This window comes from Gorilla gorilla, chromosome 15 (assembly GCF_029281585.2).
Source record: "Gorilla gorilla gorilla isolate KB3781 chromosome 15, NHGRI_mGorGor1-v2.1_pri, whole genome shotgun sequence".
Classification (NCBI taxonomy): Eukaryota; Metazoa; Chordata; class Mammalia; order Primates; family Hominidae; genus Gorilla; species Gorilla gorilla.
Genome location: NC_073239.2, coordinates 69062575 through 69077851, shown reverse-complemented (window position 1 = coordinate 69077851; position 15277 = coordinate 69062575). Strand labels below are relative to the sequence as shown.

General features: G+C 41.8%; 1 long non-coding RNA gene and 1 pseudogene across 1 annotated transcript; one reads left to right on the top strand and one right to left on the bottom strand.

Annotated features, from left to right (window-relative positions):
• The first annotated feature begins 294 nt into the window (after positions 1-294).
• LOC134757182 (uncharacterized) lies at positions 295-14633 on the top strand. The gene is made up of 3 exons (XR_010130879.1): positions 295-598; positions 2017-2120; positions 14431-14633. It is a non-coding gene; the product is annotated as an uncharacterized lncRNA (long non-coding RNA).
• LOC101151774 (cytochrome c oxidase subunit 5A, mitochondrial-like) lies at positions 7774-10146 on the bottom strand (annotated as a pseudogene).
• Positions 14634-15277: the final 644 nt, after the last annotated feature.

Here is a 15277-nt window from a genome sequence, read left to right as displayed (position 1 = left end):
CACTGATATGGCCATGATTTGGGGCAGGATTGGGAAGATGAAATCATTGAGTTGGAGTTTATTCCAATTTGCCTTATTTAAAACTTATTTCAGTTATACCAACTTTTCAAGCATGGCTGAAAAGAGAAAATATATCTTGCTGGGTTTACAAACTCGGGGGACAGGAAGTAGGTTTCCAACTCTGAACATGTGGTAGGTTACTTAGGTTACTTCTTATAAACACAAGGGTTTTACATCAGGGGCAGAGGCCAGATTTCATGACTATAACTGGAAATCTTAGGGAACAGATGAATCATATAACCCATCACTTCAACCGGAAAGCAAATGTATCCTACTATTAGAGTTTATCTCGAAATGCTTTGGGAAATCTCAGGGGGCTGGAGGAACCCTCAGCTCAAGCCATTTGTGGGATGTGTTGGTCCGGCATAGACTCCAGCCAAAAGACCAAATATTGCCTTTTGTTGTTTCCTGGAGGGAAGGATATGGACAACAATGATCTGGCCATGGGGAAGATTCAAGGGAATAAAAATGAATCATCACCAGCCACCAGGAAGCACCAGGAGCTCTCTAAATGGAATGGAGGCCTCCCATACCTTGGGTGGGTGAGGTAAAACAATAGCTGATGAGGGAGACAGAGGCGGAGATAGAGACACTCAGCTTTACTGAGGCTGGCAACCATGGTGAAGGAACTAACCAAAAGAAATATGAGCTTGCTGCTGCCCCGAATTTCAAAAGAAATCACTTTGGGGCTGGTTTCCTGTAGTGTCCCTTAGGGAGGTAATTTTTTTTTTTTCTGAGCCGCCCCTGGTGATTTCCTCATCAGCTGCCCCAGCTCTAGTATCCACCATGAGCAATGTCATCTGCATAAAAATGTGGAGAATGTAACCAACTATTCACTCCGTGTCCAAAAGGGCTCTGTGAACTATGAGGCTGCACGTGCAGCCTGCTGCACAAAGAGCCTCCAACCAGAAGACTGGAGTGCTAATTGCTGCCCTAGGAAGGAGGGTGGAGGGACATCTGCCCTCCAGTTCAGGTCCTCAGCTGCGGCTTTGGGGGAATTTTAGGCACACCCTGCTAGTTGCTGGACCCTGGGACATAGGATTTGAGCTGGATTCTTTCTTGTCTTCTTGTGCTTTTTAAATAATTAAATTAATTAATTACCTTTTTAAAGCATCCTTATATCTCTCCATTTATTTTTGTCTTCTTTAGTGTTTCTAAATAAAGTCTTCTTTAACCTTTAAAAATTAAGGATATTTTCAAACATACAAAAATTAGAGGATAGTATGATGAACCCACACCACCTAACTTCGATATCTGACCAAGTTTGTTTCACTTATGTCCCTTCCAGTTTTTTTCTAGATATGTAAAAACACATTCCAAGTATCATGTCATCTGTAAAGTCTGCAAAATACATTGCTAGCAGATAAGGAGTTTTAACAAATAACAGTACAAAACTAGTAATTTTTTCACCTCACATAATGCCCAGTGATCCACTTTCTTTTGTTGTCTAAAATGTCTTTTTTGAAGTTGGCTTGAGTTGGAAACCAAGTAAGATCTATACAAAATACACGTTAGTTCCTCTCTTCTTTTCATGCTATTCATTTGTAGAAGAAATCAGATAATAGGTTCTGTAGAATTTCGAGCTTTGGCTTATTGCCTTCTTGTGGTGTTTTCCCAAGGAGCCCTTGTGTCCAGATGGTGGTCTTTCAATAACATTTGCCAGTTTTTTATGATTACAGGGTTTTTGCTTATTTGATTTTATATTTGTATCTTCTTGTTCCTATGCTGAAAAGCTCAGTCTCTATATTAACATAATTACTTATCAACTTTAGCTTACAACACATATATAGCTTAAAAATAATAGGCAATAAGACTACTGAACCTAGGTTAAGAGTTCTCTGCAATAATTCCATGGAGGTAATATCTTCTTTTACATCCCTAAAGATATTTACTATAGTTCCTTTCTGCATTGATGTTTTCCTTTATTTTCTTTATCATTTCTGTTTCACTTTTCAGGCATTGATAAACCTTGGCTGTTGCTTCAAATATAAATGATTCTAGAACATCAGAATAACTAGTAACAGTAAGATTACTCAAATAAGCACATAAAATCAAAGAAGGTAAGTAAAAATTTTATAATCTAGCGTTTGAATTGGACATATCACTATAAACTCATTTTATCTTTTAAAATAAATTTTAAAATGCATATTTCATTGCTCTGTCCCTTGAAAAAGTCTAAAAGGAATGACAACTCAGCAGTAATTAACAAAATAAGCATCCAGATTGTGGTTTTTAAATCCTATTGTGTCCAGAATTGGTGGGTTCTTGGTCTCACTGACTTCAAGAACGAAGCCTGCAGACCCTCGCGGTGAGTGTTACAGCTCTTAAGGTGGCACATCTGGAGTTTGTTCCTTCTGATGTTCGGATGTGTTCAGAGTTTCTTACTTCTGGTGGGTTCGTGGTCTCGCTGGCTCAGGAGTAAAGCTGCAGACCTTCGAGGTGAGTGTTACAGCTCTTAAGACAGTGCGACTGGAGTTGTTCGTTCCTCCCCGTGGGCTCCTGGGCTCGCTGGCTTCAGGAGTGAAGCTGCAGACCTTTGTGGTGAGTGTTACAGCTTGTAAAAGCAGCGTGGACCCAAAGAGTGAGCAGTATCAAGATTTATTGCAAAGAGCGAAAGAACAAAGCTTTCACACTGTGGAAGGGGACCCGAGTGGGTTGTCACTGCTGGCTGGGGCAGCCTGCTTTTATTCTCTTATCTGGCCCCACCCACATCCTGCTGATTGGTAGAGCCCAGTGGTCTGTTTTGACAGGGCGCTGATTAGTGCGTTTACAATCCCTGAGCTAGACACAAAGGTTCTCCACGTCCCCTCCCGATTAGCTAGATACAGAGTGTGGACACAAAGGTTCTCCAAGGCCCCACCAGAGTAGCTAGATACAGAGTGTGGATTGGTGCATTCACAAACCCTGAGCTACACACAGGGTGCTGATTGGTGTGTTTACAAACCTTGAGCTAGATACAGAGTGCCGATTGGTGCATTTACAATCCCCGAGCTAGACATAAAGGTTCTCCACGTCCCCACCAGACTCAGGAGCCCAGCTGGCTTCACCCAGTGGATCCCGCACCAGGGCTGCAGGTGGAGCTGCCTGCCAGTCCCGGTGCCGTGCGCCCGCACTCCTCATCCCTTGGGTGGTCGATGGGACTGGGCGCCCTGGAGCAGGGGGTGGCGCTCGTCGGGGAGGCTCCTGCCGCACAGGAGTCCATGGAGGGGGTGGGAGGCTCAGGCATGGCGGGCTAAAGGTCCGGAGCCTTGTCCCGCGGGAAGGCAGCTAAGGCCCGGTGAGAAATCGAGCGCAGCGCCGGTGGGCTGGCGCTGCTGGAGGACCCAGTACACCCTCTGCAGCCGCTGGCCTGGGTGCTAAGCCCCTCATTGCTCGGGGCTGGCCCGGCCAGCTGCTCGGAGTCCGGGGTCTGCCAAGCCCACGCCCACCTGGAACTCCGGCTGGCCCGCAAGCGCCGCGCGCAGCCCCGGTTCCCGCTCGTGCCTCTCCCCCCACACCTCCCTACAAGCTGAGGGAGCCGGCTCCGGCCTTGGCCAGCCCAGAAAGGGGCTCCCATAGTGCAGCGGTGGGCTGAAGGGCTCCTCAAGTGCCGCCAAAGTGGGAGCCCAGGCAGAGGAGGCGCCGAGAGCGAGCGAGGGCTGTGAGGACTGCCAGCACGCTGTCACCTCTCACTATTCCCAACTAACAGGACCTAGAGCTCTTTAGAAAAATGCTTGATTCCAAGTCTAGGGCAAAAATTAAAAGGTGAGTCTGGGACATTGTTTTGTGTCAAAGAAGAAACAAGAAAGCCTTTCAAAACAAATGGGGCTGTAGTTATCCAATGGGTTCTTCCTGCCCGCTGCAGAGACAAAACCCATTCACTGAGACCACAGTATTGCAGTAAAGAAGAAGTTTAATTAATACGAGGCCGGCCATGTAGAAGAACTGGAATTATTCAAGTCAGTCTCCTGAAGGCTTGGAGGTTAGAGTTTTTCAAGGAGAGTTTGGTGGGCAGGAGGCTAGGGAATGGGAAATGTTGATTAGTTGGGGATGCAGTCATAGGAGCCTGGAAAATGGTCCTTATGTGCTGAGTCAGCCTCTGGATGGCGGCCACAGGACCATTTCAGTCACGAGTCATGGTCTGGGTAGAGTCAGTCAGTTGCCATAAATGTAAAAGTCTAAAAACATCTCAAAAGGCCAGTCTTAGGTTCTACAATAGTGATGTTATCTACAGGAATAATTGGAGAAGTTACAAATCTTGTGACCTCTGGAACAATGGCTGGTTATTAACTATGCCTGTATCTTAACCAGAATTCAGGCCCTTCTCATAATCCTAATCTTGTGGTCTTCCATTATTTTTACAAAGGTGGTTTAGTTTTGGGAGTGGCTGTTATCATCCTTGCTTTAAGGTTAAACTGTAAACTAAAATCCTCCCAAAGTTAGCTTGACCTATGCTCAGCAAATGACAGCTTGGAGGTTAGAAGCAAGATGGAGTCAGCTATGCCAGCTTTCTCTTACTGTCATAACTTTGTAAAGGCAGTTTTAGGGTCATATCAAAAAGACACAAGAACTGCCATTAAGGGGCTCCCACTGGCCAAAAATGGGATAATTTGTGTGTGAGAAAGAATTAAAATACATCAGATATCTAAAAATTCGTGAGTATTTAATGACTTTTAAAATTCCTCCTTGGTCATCTTTGGAGGCTGCTAAAATTACTCAAAAATGTATTGAAAAGGGAAATCTAAAGGATTTATTCTGCCTTTCTTGTATGTACTATATTTCAGGGTAACCACACTGTTGATGAGGGGAAGCTCTTTATAGTATAATTCCAATGAATAAATGCAGAAGAAATGATAGAATTAGAAAATCATCATTTTGCAATCCCTATAAAATGAATCCAGGCAACAATTATGAGTCGCTTTTAACCCGTTTGCTAATACAGGTTAAAAGTTGACAAAGAACTTCATAGTGGAAATATTAGGCTTCTCTCATCAAAACCCAATCACCAATCTTGGTATCATTAAAAGTACAACTGGACCATATAATGATGTTGTGCAGTAGAAAAAACATACCACCACTTAGAAGTATTTTTGCCTAAAAATCTTATCAAGTCAGTAGGTTTAACTACCAGTTTAAAGAAAACAAAAGAAATAGAACAATTTAAACAAGACTATGAAGATGCAATAAACCAAATCCTGAATGAGATATTCTACAAACCAAACAATCCAGTTTCTCCAAAAAATAATTGCATATAAAAAGAGGGATAAATTTTTAGAGAATAAAAGATACTTAAGAGATGGAATAACTGATGTCTAGACCTTGTGTGGATCCTGATTTAAACAAACCTACTATAAAATACATCTTTGAGATAATCAGAGAAATTTGCACAGACTTAGTATTCAATTATATAAAGAAGTTATTATAAGTTGTATTACTGTCATAATGGCACGATTGCCAGTTTTTAAAAAGTTCTTATTGGTAAAAGATGAATACATATTGATGTATTTACTGGTGAGTTGATATGATGTCCAGGATTTGCTTTAAAATACTCCAGGAAAAAAAAATAGGAAGAGGAGAGGTAAAAAAGGAAGAATAGCTGTTTTTTTAAGTGGCAGACTGCTGATTAATTGTTGAAATGGGGTAATAGGTGCATGTGAGTTCATTGTACTATTCTTTCTAAGTTTGAAAATGTCTATGTTTTTCAAAATAAACATAAAGGTTTTCAAAAATAGAGAAAATAGCAAATTCCTTGTGAATAATTAAAAATCTAAATTATTTCTAAATAATAATAATTTAAAAACAATGGAAAAAATAAATCTTAGTAATCATAGGGTATGGCAAAAAAGGAAACTGAATATTCAAAACAAATGAAAAGAGAAAAATTATCTCATGAAGTAACCATCTTTTCTGTAGGATGATTTATCTTTATATTGTCACTACCAATTATCTAGAACCCAGGAACCCTCTCTTCCATGTGACTCTGGTAGTACACAGACAAATTCCAATTTTTTTGGACTTTTTAAAGATGTTCCTTCTGTTTATATTTGTAATGTCATCACCACTTAATCCATGCCATTATGAAATTGCCCCGTGATTAACATGATTTGTGGATTTCAGTTTGTTTAATATGGCTACATATTAGATTTCTTTTTCTTGATGTCACTAAAGGAGGCACCCAAATTGTGTTTGCATCACAGTGTTGGTTGGGGTACAAATCATTCCTTCCAAGCTGGGCTGTTTCCTCTCCATTGGTGGATCCTGGTTTTGTCACTCTATCCCTGACAGCAAATTAGGGACCCATTTTTCGCTCAAGCCTATTACTTATTAGAGTGACCCATCATCTACTTACTACAGTGACTATCAGCAGAAATGAATTTTCTAGTTTCTGAAAATGAGCCCATTTCACAACATAGCTAACAACTAGCCTGATTCAAGAATTCCAACTCTCCCAGTACAGACTTCTCCTTCTCTTCAGAGGCAAACGCTGAGGGTTGGGTCGGGGCGGGAACAACTGAGCCTTGTGCTCTGCCCTCAAGGTCAACAGATTGAATGTGGCCTTGTGTGTGTTGTGAATGTACAGTACATGACATCATGCATATTCAGTGGGCTTTTCCAACCGCCAGTCTCACTAATGATTAAAATTTCTTTTTAGAAAGGCACCCTTCTTCAGTTTTTAAGATTATTTGACTATCTTGGTACTCTTACCTCCTTTTCTGTCTTAGCCATGATTCTTGTTCATCCTGACTTGCTCCTTTTTCTCTCTCCTCTCCTTTCTCTTCCTCTCCTGCTCTCTCCTCTGCTTGCCTTTTCTCTCTTTTCCTTTCCCCTCCCCATGCCTGTCCTCCTCTACCTTTTCCTTCCTCTCCTCAATCTTCCTTCCTCCCTTTTTCCCTTTCCATTTTCCATACATTAAACCGATAGAGATACCTGACCTCAACTATCAATTTTAAGTGGATAAATTTAAACCTATACCACTTTACTCCAGTGCCAATTCTATACGTTCCATGGACTGTGAAATATTTATACTCATATATCCCATTATTAAATCCAAAGTATTAGGTTGGTGCAAAAGCAATTGTGGTTTCTGCCATTGAAAGAAACGGCAATTTCTTTCATTAATTTGCATCAACCTAATAAAACTTATCTCCCAAAAAGATTCCCCTCCCTTTTCTTTGACTTTGTAGATGACTTCCATTCTCCAGACTTGGAGCCATGTAGTCATCTCTTATTCTTTCCTTAACTACTCTTTTGAGCTAGGCAATGAATTCTATCCCTTCAACCTTTAAACCACATCCTAGCCCATTCCTCCCTCCATTTTTGCCAGTACCACGGTGGTCTGGGCCCTTGTCATGTGAATTATAGTAATGGGCCCCTTCATGCTTCTGCCCTCTATACATTTTTCTTCTTGGGTCTCCTGGGCCCATGTTCAGCTTGGATGATTCTCACTTGAACACTGCTTAACTTGCCTTGATACACTTAAAACCTGTGAATACCTAACTAAACCTCCTCTGCAGGAACCTATATCCTCAGGCTGGCATTTGAAACTTTTCTTTTTTGTTTGTTTGTTTGTTTGTTTTTTCAGTTCGAACTCATTTCCCTTTTATTAAAGTCCAAGTTATCATTACATGGTTTCGTACTCAGTAAAGGAAAACTTGTTCAAATAAGGTAATATATTATCATCAGTATTTCCAGGTGACTGTTTACACTTAAGTAGCAATATCAATAAATCCTTGGGAAGCTCATCCATGGGGTTTACACTTTGTCAAGGCCCAGTTCCTCCGGAGTGGAGATTCCCAGTTCATTTAAAGTTGGTCTGAGTTCCTGGATGACATAGGGGCAGATTTCCCTATGAGGTCCTGCTTTGTCCTTAACAGCCTCTAGGATGCCAACTGCACTAGCAAAATCATATAACTGTCTGAATGCCCACAAAGCAGCATCAGTGATTTGGGCTCTGGAACCAGATCATAGCCAACAAGTGTGTTCACCCCTTTACACAATTCCCAAGCATCTATATCTGGCTTGTTGAAGTATGTTACCCGGACAGCATCAAATTCCTCATCTGTCTCATGTGACCCATGGGAATAGCAGCGAACTGACTCGATAGCCACGGCCGGGCGGGGGTCACAGCTGGGTGCAGAAGGCCTCGAGGGCCAGAGAGCTGTGCCTAGTAAGATTGCAGGCTGAGGCTGGAGAGAGGCCTGGCGTGAGCTCGCGGGCTGCTCCGGAGCTGGCGGGTTGAAACTTTTCTTAATCACTTCCAACTGATCTGTCCAACTTTCTCTCCATTCAGGAGGGTTTCTTCCTGACTCTGTATACATAATTCTCATTTCCTGTCCAAACTTCTTGTGCTTTCATTCCCTGTTAGGATGCCACTCTGCCTTCTTCCCACCCTATCTATGACCTTTCCATTCTCCAAGTCCATATGAAAGCCCTCTTCCTCCAGAAGGGATTTATGGATGAAACGACTTAGATGTCTGGTTTTGCTTTAAAGTAATCTGGTAGGCAATGGAAAAGAGTGTGAGAGCTATAAATGAGACAACGTCAGCGATGTGTTGATGTGTTAGATATATGGGGGCTCATTATCCTATTATCTCTACTTTGGTATTTGCTTGAACTCTTCCATAATAAAAAGTTTTTTTTAATGAAAGAAAAGAAGCTATGAGTGTGGTTATGAAACCTGATGCTCTATACCAGCAGGACTCATCAGCAGCTGGGGAGGATCCCAGCAGAATGGCAAGTTGGTCTTAGGATGGGTGGGAAAGAGGAGGCTGCTGGCCAAGTAATTTCCTATAAAATGAACTCCACAAGGGTGAGGATTTGCCTCCATTCTGTTTATTGCTGCACCCAGAATATGGAATATTCCTGGCCCTCCATAGTATTTATTGAGTGAATTTATTGAGTGAATAGATGAATCTACAAATCGAGGTAGGTCTGAGAATAGCCTGCAAATCCATTCTGTGGGAGAAGAGGGAAATGATCATGTTTCTGCTGGGCTCTAAATTTGCTCAGTGTGCCACAAAAGTATCGATAAAGGCATCAGATAGCTCATCAATTCCAAAGGTCATCATGGTGTGCATCCCTTGCTTTACGGGTGGATAAGGCAGAGAACAAAGAAGTCTCTGTCTTCTGGGGCTTATACACTGGTGGAGATACAGACAAGAAAACCCATTGTTAAATCCTATTGTCTGAGAGATAAATGCAGGGTGAGATACTTAGTGCCATGGGAGTACAGAAGAGGCTTCCCCAACTCTGGAAGCACAGCTGAAACCTGTTGCCTTCGTGAAAAGCAGGGGAAGATCCATTCAAAGCAGAGAAAACAGCTTGGAGAGGAACAAATGGAAGAGTTTGCTATGGGTGGGTTATTGAACAAAGGGGATGGCGTGGGGTGGTTGTTGAAGCATCAAGAGATAAGACTAGACAAAAAGGCAGGAGCCAGATGCTACAGGGTCTTGTAGGTCATTTTAAGGAATGTGACTCTATTCACAGAGCTGCAGGAGGATGTTTAAAGTTTTGGAGCAGCTGGAGTGATCTTTGCATTTTAGAAAGATCTCTCTGGCTAAAGGGTGAAGAATAGATGGGTGGGTGAGAGGAGCGGAGCCTGGAGACAGCAAGAAGAGTTAGAAAGCAGTTGCAGTGGTTCTAGAGAGATGAGGGGAAATTGACCTGTGAATAGCATGGGATACAGAAATTTTAGGATGGATAATAAGGTCCTTTTTCAAATCAGGAAATGAAGAAATGAAATAGATATCTATTTGTATGGGTCTTACTCTAATTTAAGTTCTTTTTCCCAAATAGATTTTATTTGGGAAAATAAAGAAATGTCTTTAAAGTCCTTCTACTATATAGGGAGTGCCCGACTTAGGGAAGGATGCAGTGTGGAAAAGGGAAAAGAATGGTGGCCTGAGAATGAGGAAACCAGGATTCAGCCTTGAAGTGCTGTTCTGATTGCTCCACTAACTTTGTATTATTATCCATGAGTTCTTCCATGGCTTTAGTTCATTGTCTCCATTCATGGAGGTTGATTTTCTCTAATACTTCATGTTTCTTGATTATGGGCTCATCTTTGTGGTTGAGATTTCCTGTTAGACTCTTCCCATCTGTTTGCATGGTCTTTTTGGGAGAGACAAGAATTGCCCTTGTGATTTGCATTCTGACTTGCTTTCAGGAAGAGGAAGGACAGGATGTGTCACCTGGCAAGGCCATTTGGTGGTTGCTCTGTTGGGTGTTGGTACTCCCCACTCCTTCCTAAGGTCACTGGCCACCTGTTACCCTGTCTCTGATCTAGTGTGGCCTGGAGGCAGACTCCCCATCATTGCTGCCTGGTGGCTGCTGCTTTCACATCTACACCCTGTCTGTTGCCTCAGACCCCTTTCTGCTCCAAGTGTATACAGCCTCCAGGCATAGCCTACCTTTCTTATTGATCTTCTATAAGTTTGGACTATAGATTTCCTTTCCAGGCCAACCTTCTTGGGTGCAGTGGCTCATGCCTGTAATCCCAACACTTTGGGAGGCTAAGGCAGGCTGTCACTTGAGCCAGGAGTTTGAGACCAGCCTGGGCAACATGGTAAAACCCCATCTCTACAGAAAATTAGCTGGGCATTGGTAGCACTCGCTTGTGGTCCCAGCTACTTGGGAGGCTGAGGTGGGAGGATCATCTGAGCCCAGGGAGGTTGAGGCTGCAGTGAGCTATGACAGCACTACTGCACTCCAGCCTGGGTGACAGACCAAGACTCTGTCAAAAAAAAAAAAAAAGAAAAAGAGAGAGAGAGAGAAAGAAAGAAAGGAAGGAAAAGAAAGAAAAAGAAAGAAAAAAAAAAAAAGGCTGGGCGCTGTGGCTTAAGCCTGTAATCCGGGCAGATCAATTGAGGTCAGGAGTCCAAGACAAGCCTGGCCAACATGGTGAAACCCCGTCTCTACTGAAAATACAAAAATTACCTGGGCGTGGTGACACATGCCTGTAGTCCCAGCTACCTGGGAGGCTGAGGCAGGAGAATCACTTGAACCTGGGAGGTGGAGGTTGCAGTGAACTGAGATCATACCACTGCACTCCAGCCTGGGCGACAGAGTGAGACTCTGTCTCAAACAACAACAACAACAACAAAAACCAAAGAAACAAAAGCAACCTCTTTAACTTTTATTCCTTAAATTATTGGTAGCCAAATTCTTAATCTAGTTTTTAAGCACAACTATTTCTAGAAATTTGGAGGAAACTACAGCTTGTACATGGTCTACCATTTTGAAACAAAAGTCTCAGTTCTGGCTAGACCAGCCAGATATCTCAGAAACCAACCGTCTGATGGCCATTGGGATTAGTGTTTATTCACCATCTTTGCTGTAAGCAACATAAAAAGAGGGTGTGCAAAGTTTGGAAGGAAGGACAATTTATTTTCTTAAAGCTGATTTATTGTTAATGCCTGAGTGGGAAGTAACAAGTTTACATCCAAATGAGTATAGTTTTGGTCATTGGGAAATGAGTCAATAAAACACACTCAATGTCAAAAAAGTATCTCTAGTTGCATTTTGGAATTTGGAATTATATAATCCCACAAATGACTACATTTCAGGCTCCTGGGTTTGGCAGGGCTGCTCCCCTAGGCTGCGAAGCAGTTTGGTTCCAGGCAGCTAGAGGATTGAAGGGCACCTGAGCTCAATCCAAGTGAGGAGGAGAAAAGCTTGAGAAGGAGGTAGCCAGGTACATGGCACGATTAAGGCCACAGCTGGGCAGAGGGCAGTCCTCCAGGGCAAGCCCCAGCCTGAGGGGCTGTCATCAGTGCAGAGAGAATTTGGAGGGCTCCGGGATTCTCCTTGGGCCTTGGTGGTGAAATGGAATGTGGGCTTTGATCCTTTGGGGAGGGGCAGGCTCTGTTGAGAGAGATTCCAATGAGAGAATCTCTAGAGAGGGGAATAAAAGGTTAGTCCTGAACAGTTAAAAACTCTTTTTCCCCCTCTTTTCTTTTTTCTTTTCTTTTCTTTCCTTCTTTCTCTTCTTCTTTCTTTTTCTTTCTTTCCTTTCTTTCTCCTTCCCTCCTTCCTTCCTTCCTTCTTCCTTTCTTCCTTTCTCGCTCTCTTTTTCCTTTCTTCCTTTCTTTCTTTCTTTTTTTTTTTTTGATGGAGTTTCACTCTTGTTGCCCAGGCTGGAGTGCAATGGCACAATCTTGGCTCACCACAACCTCTACCCACTCCAGGTTCAAGCAATTCTCCTGCCCCAGCCTCCTGAGTAGCTGGGACTATAGGCGTGTGCCACCACGCCTGGCTAATTTTGTATTTTTAGTAGAGACGGGGTTTCTTCATGTTGGTCAGGCTGGTCTCGAACTTCTGACCTCAGGTGATCTGCCCGCCTCAGCCTCCCAAAGTACTGGGATTACAGGCGTGAGCCACCACGCCCAGCTCGCTCTTTCTTTCTTTCTTTCTTTCTTTCTTTCTTTCTTTCTTTCTTTCTTTCTTTCTTTTCTTTTCTTTTCTTTCTTTTTCTTTTGGATAAATTTGTCAATCTACTCAGGTTCATTGTAAATAGGGATTAATGATTTAAGAAATCATTGCTTTGTTTCCCTTCAAGAAGCTGTATAAAAAGATTCAGGACCACTTAGTCATTTTTAAATGTGTATGGTCTACACAAGTATGGGTAATTGGGCATGAAGAGATTAATTATGGTGCTTAAACAATGTATTCACCTTGTCATATGTTTTTGTAAAATTTGTAAAAGTAAAACCAGGATCCCTTTCTATACTGACTTCCCCTCCATCAGCATCCGTCCATATCATGTGGCATTTAGTGGCCCACGGAATTTTGGGATGTGGCTAAAGGGATTTTAAATTAAGGATATATTCAGTTTGGGTTTAGTATATTTATGATATAATAAAAAATACAGTCATGAATTGATTAATGAGGATATGATGTTCTGAGAAATGCATCAGTAGGCAATTTCTTCATTGTATGAACATCATACAGTGGTGTACTTTACAAACCTAGATGGTATAGTCTATTGCTCCTAGGCTACAAACCTGTACAGCATGTTACCGTATTGAATACTCCAGGTGACTGTAACATAATGGTAAGTATTTGTGTATGTAAACATATCCAAACAGAAAAGGTATGGTAAAAAATGTGGTATAACAGATAAAAAATGATATATCTTGATAGGGCACTTACCATGAATGGGGCTTGCAGGACTAGAAGTTGCTCTGGGTGAGTGAGTGGTGAGTGAGTGTGAAGGCCTAGGGCATTACTGTACACCACTGTAGACTTTCTAAACACTGTACACATAGGCTACACTAAATTTATAAAATAATACTTTTCTTTCTTCAATAATAAATTAACCTTTGCTTACTGTAACTTTTCCACATTATAATTCTTTTAATTTTTAAAACTTTTTGAGCCTTTGTAATAACACTTAGCTTAAAAGACACATTGTATAGTTGTATGAAAATATTTTTTCTTTATATCCTTATTCTATGTGCTTTTTTTGTACTTTTTTTTAACTTTTTAAACTTTTTTGTTAAAAACTAAGACACAAACACATGTTAGCCTAAGCCTACGCATGGTCAGGAGCATCAAAACCACTGTTTTTTGCCTCCACATCTTGTCCAACTGGAAAATCTTTAGGGTCAATACATGCTTGAAGTTGTCATTTCCTCTGGTAATAATACTTTCTCTGGAATACCTTGGAAGGACCTGCCTGTTTTACAATTAACTTGTTTTTAAACAAATAGAAGGAGTACATTGTAAAGTTATGATAAAGAGTACAGTACAGCAAGTACAGAAAATAATATCTGTACAGTACAGCAAGTACAGAAAATAAAAATGAAAATTATTATCATTATCAAGTATTACGTACTATATGTGATTGCATGTGCTATACTTTCGCATGACTGGCAATGCAGTAGGTTAGTTTACACCAGGATCACCACACCCATGTGAGTAATGCATTGCTCTATGACATTATGATGGCTATGACGTCAATAGGAATTTTCCAGCTTCATTACAATCTTTTTTTTTTTTTTTTTCTGAGAGTCTTGCTCTGCTGCCCAAGCTGGAGTGCAGTGGTATGATCTGGGCTCACTGCAAACTCCACCTCCCGGGTTCAAGCAATTCTCCTGCCTCGGCCTCCCAAGTAGCTGGAATTGCAAGCATGTGCCACCAAGCCTAACTAGTTTTTGTATTTTTAGTAGAGATGGGGATTCACCATGTTGGTCATGGTTGGTCAGGCTGGTCTCAAACTCCTGACCTCAATTGATCTGCCTGCCTCAGCCTCCCAAAGTGCTGGGATTACAGGCGTGAGACACCGCACCCAGCCAGCTTCATTATAATCTTATGGAACCACTGTTGTGAATGCAGTCCTTCCTAGACTGATATGTTGTTATGCAGCACATGACTGTATATATTTGCTTTCAGCTCCTGGTTCCTGGCACACAGCTCCTAACACCATTGGAATCTCTGGAGTGAAAAGAGTGTCTTTTGTAAGTGAATGAGATGACTGAAGGTTGGGGGCCTGTAGATAGCCCCTTCTCCTATACCTCGACCTTTACATCTCTTCCATGTTTCTTTCATCTGTGTGCTTTGTAACATTCTTTATAATAAACAAGTAAGTGTAAGTGCTTCCTGAGTTCTGTGAGCTGTTCTAGCAAATCAGTTGAACCCGAAGAAGAGGTCTTGGGAACCCCTGATTTACAGCTGGTCGGTCAGAAGCACAGGTAAAACAACTGGGGGCTTGCAGCTGGCATCTGAGGTGAGGGGAAGCCTTGTGGAACTTAGCGCTTGGCATGTGGGATCTGATACTCTCTCTAGGTAGATAGCATCAGAGTGGAACTGAGAGAGGACACCCCGCTGATGTCTGCTGGAGAACTGATTGGTGTGTGGAATCTGGTTTTAGAAGTATTATACTGAGTGGTATGTGAAAGTAGGAAACACACTTCATTTTTTTTCCATCTTTATAATATTTACATAGTTTTCCGGCACTTCTGGTTATAGCTATTTCTAGCTATTTAAATGTAGGAAATGCTTCCAAGAATGCCTCTCACTTTTTAAAAAAATTGAGAGATAACTCACATACCATAAAATTTACTTTTAAAGTATACAGTCCAGTGGTTTTAGTATATTCACAAGATTGTGCAACTATCACAACTAATTCTAGAACATTGTCATTACCCCCTACAAAGAATTCCATTAGTAGTCACTTCCCATTCTTCCTTCCCCCACTGCCAGCTTCTATCTTTTAATCTACTCCTATTTTTTGTCTCTA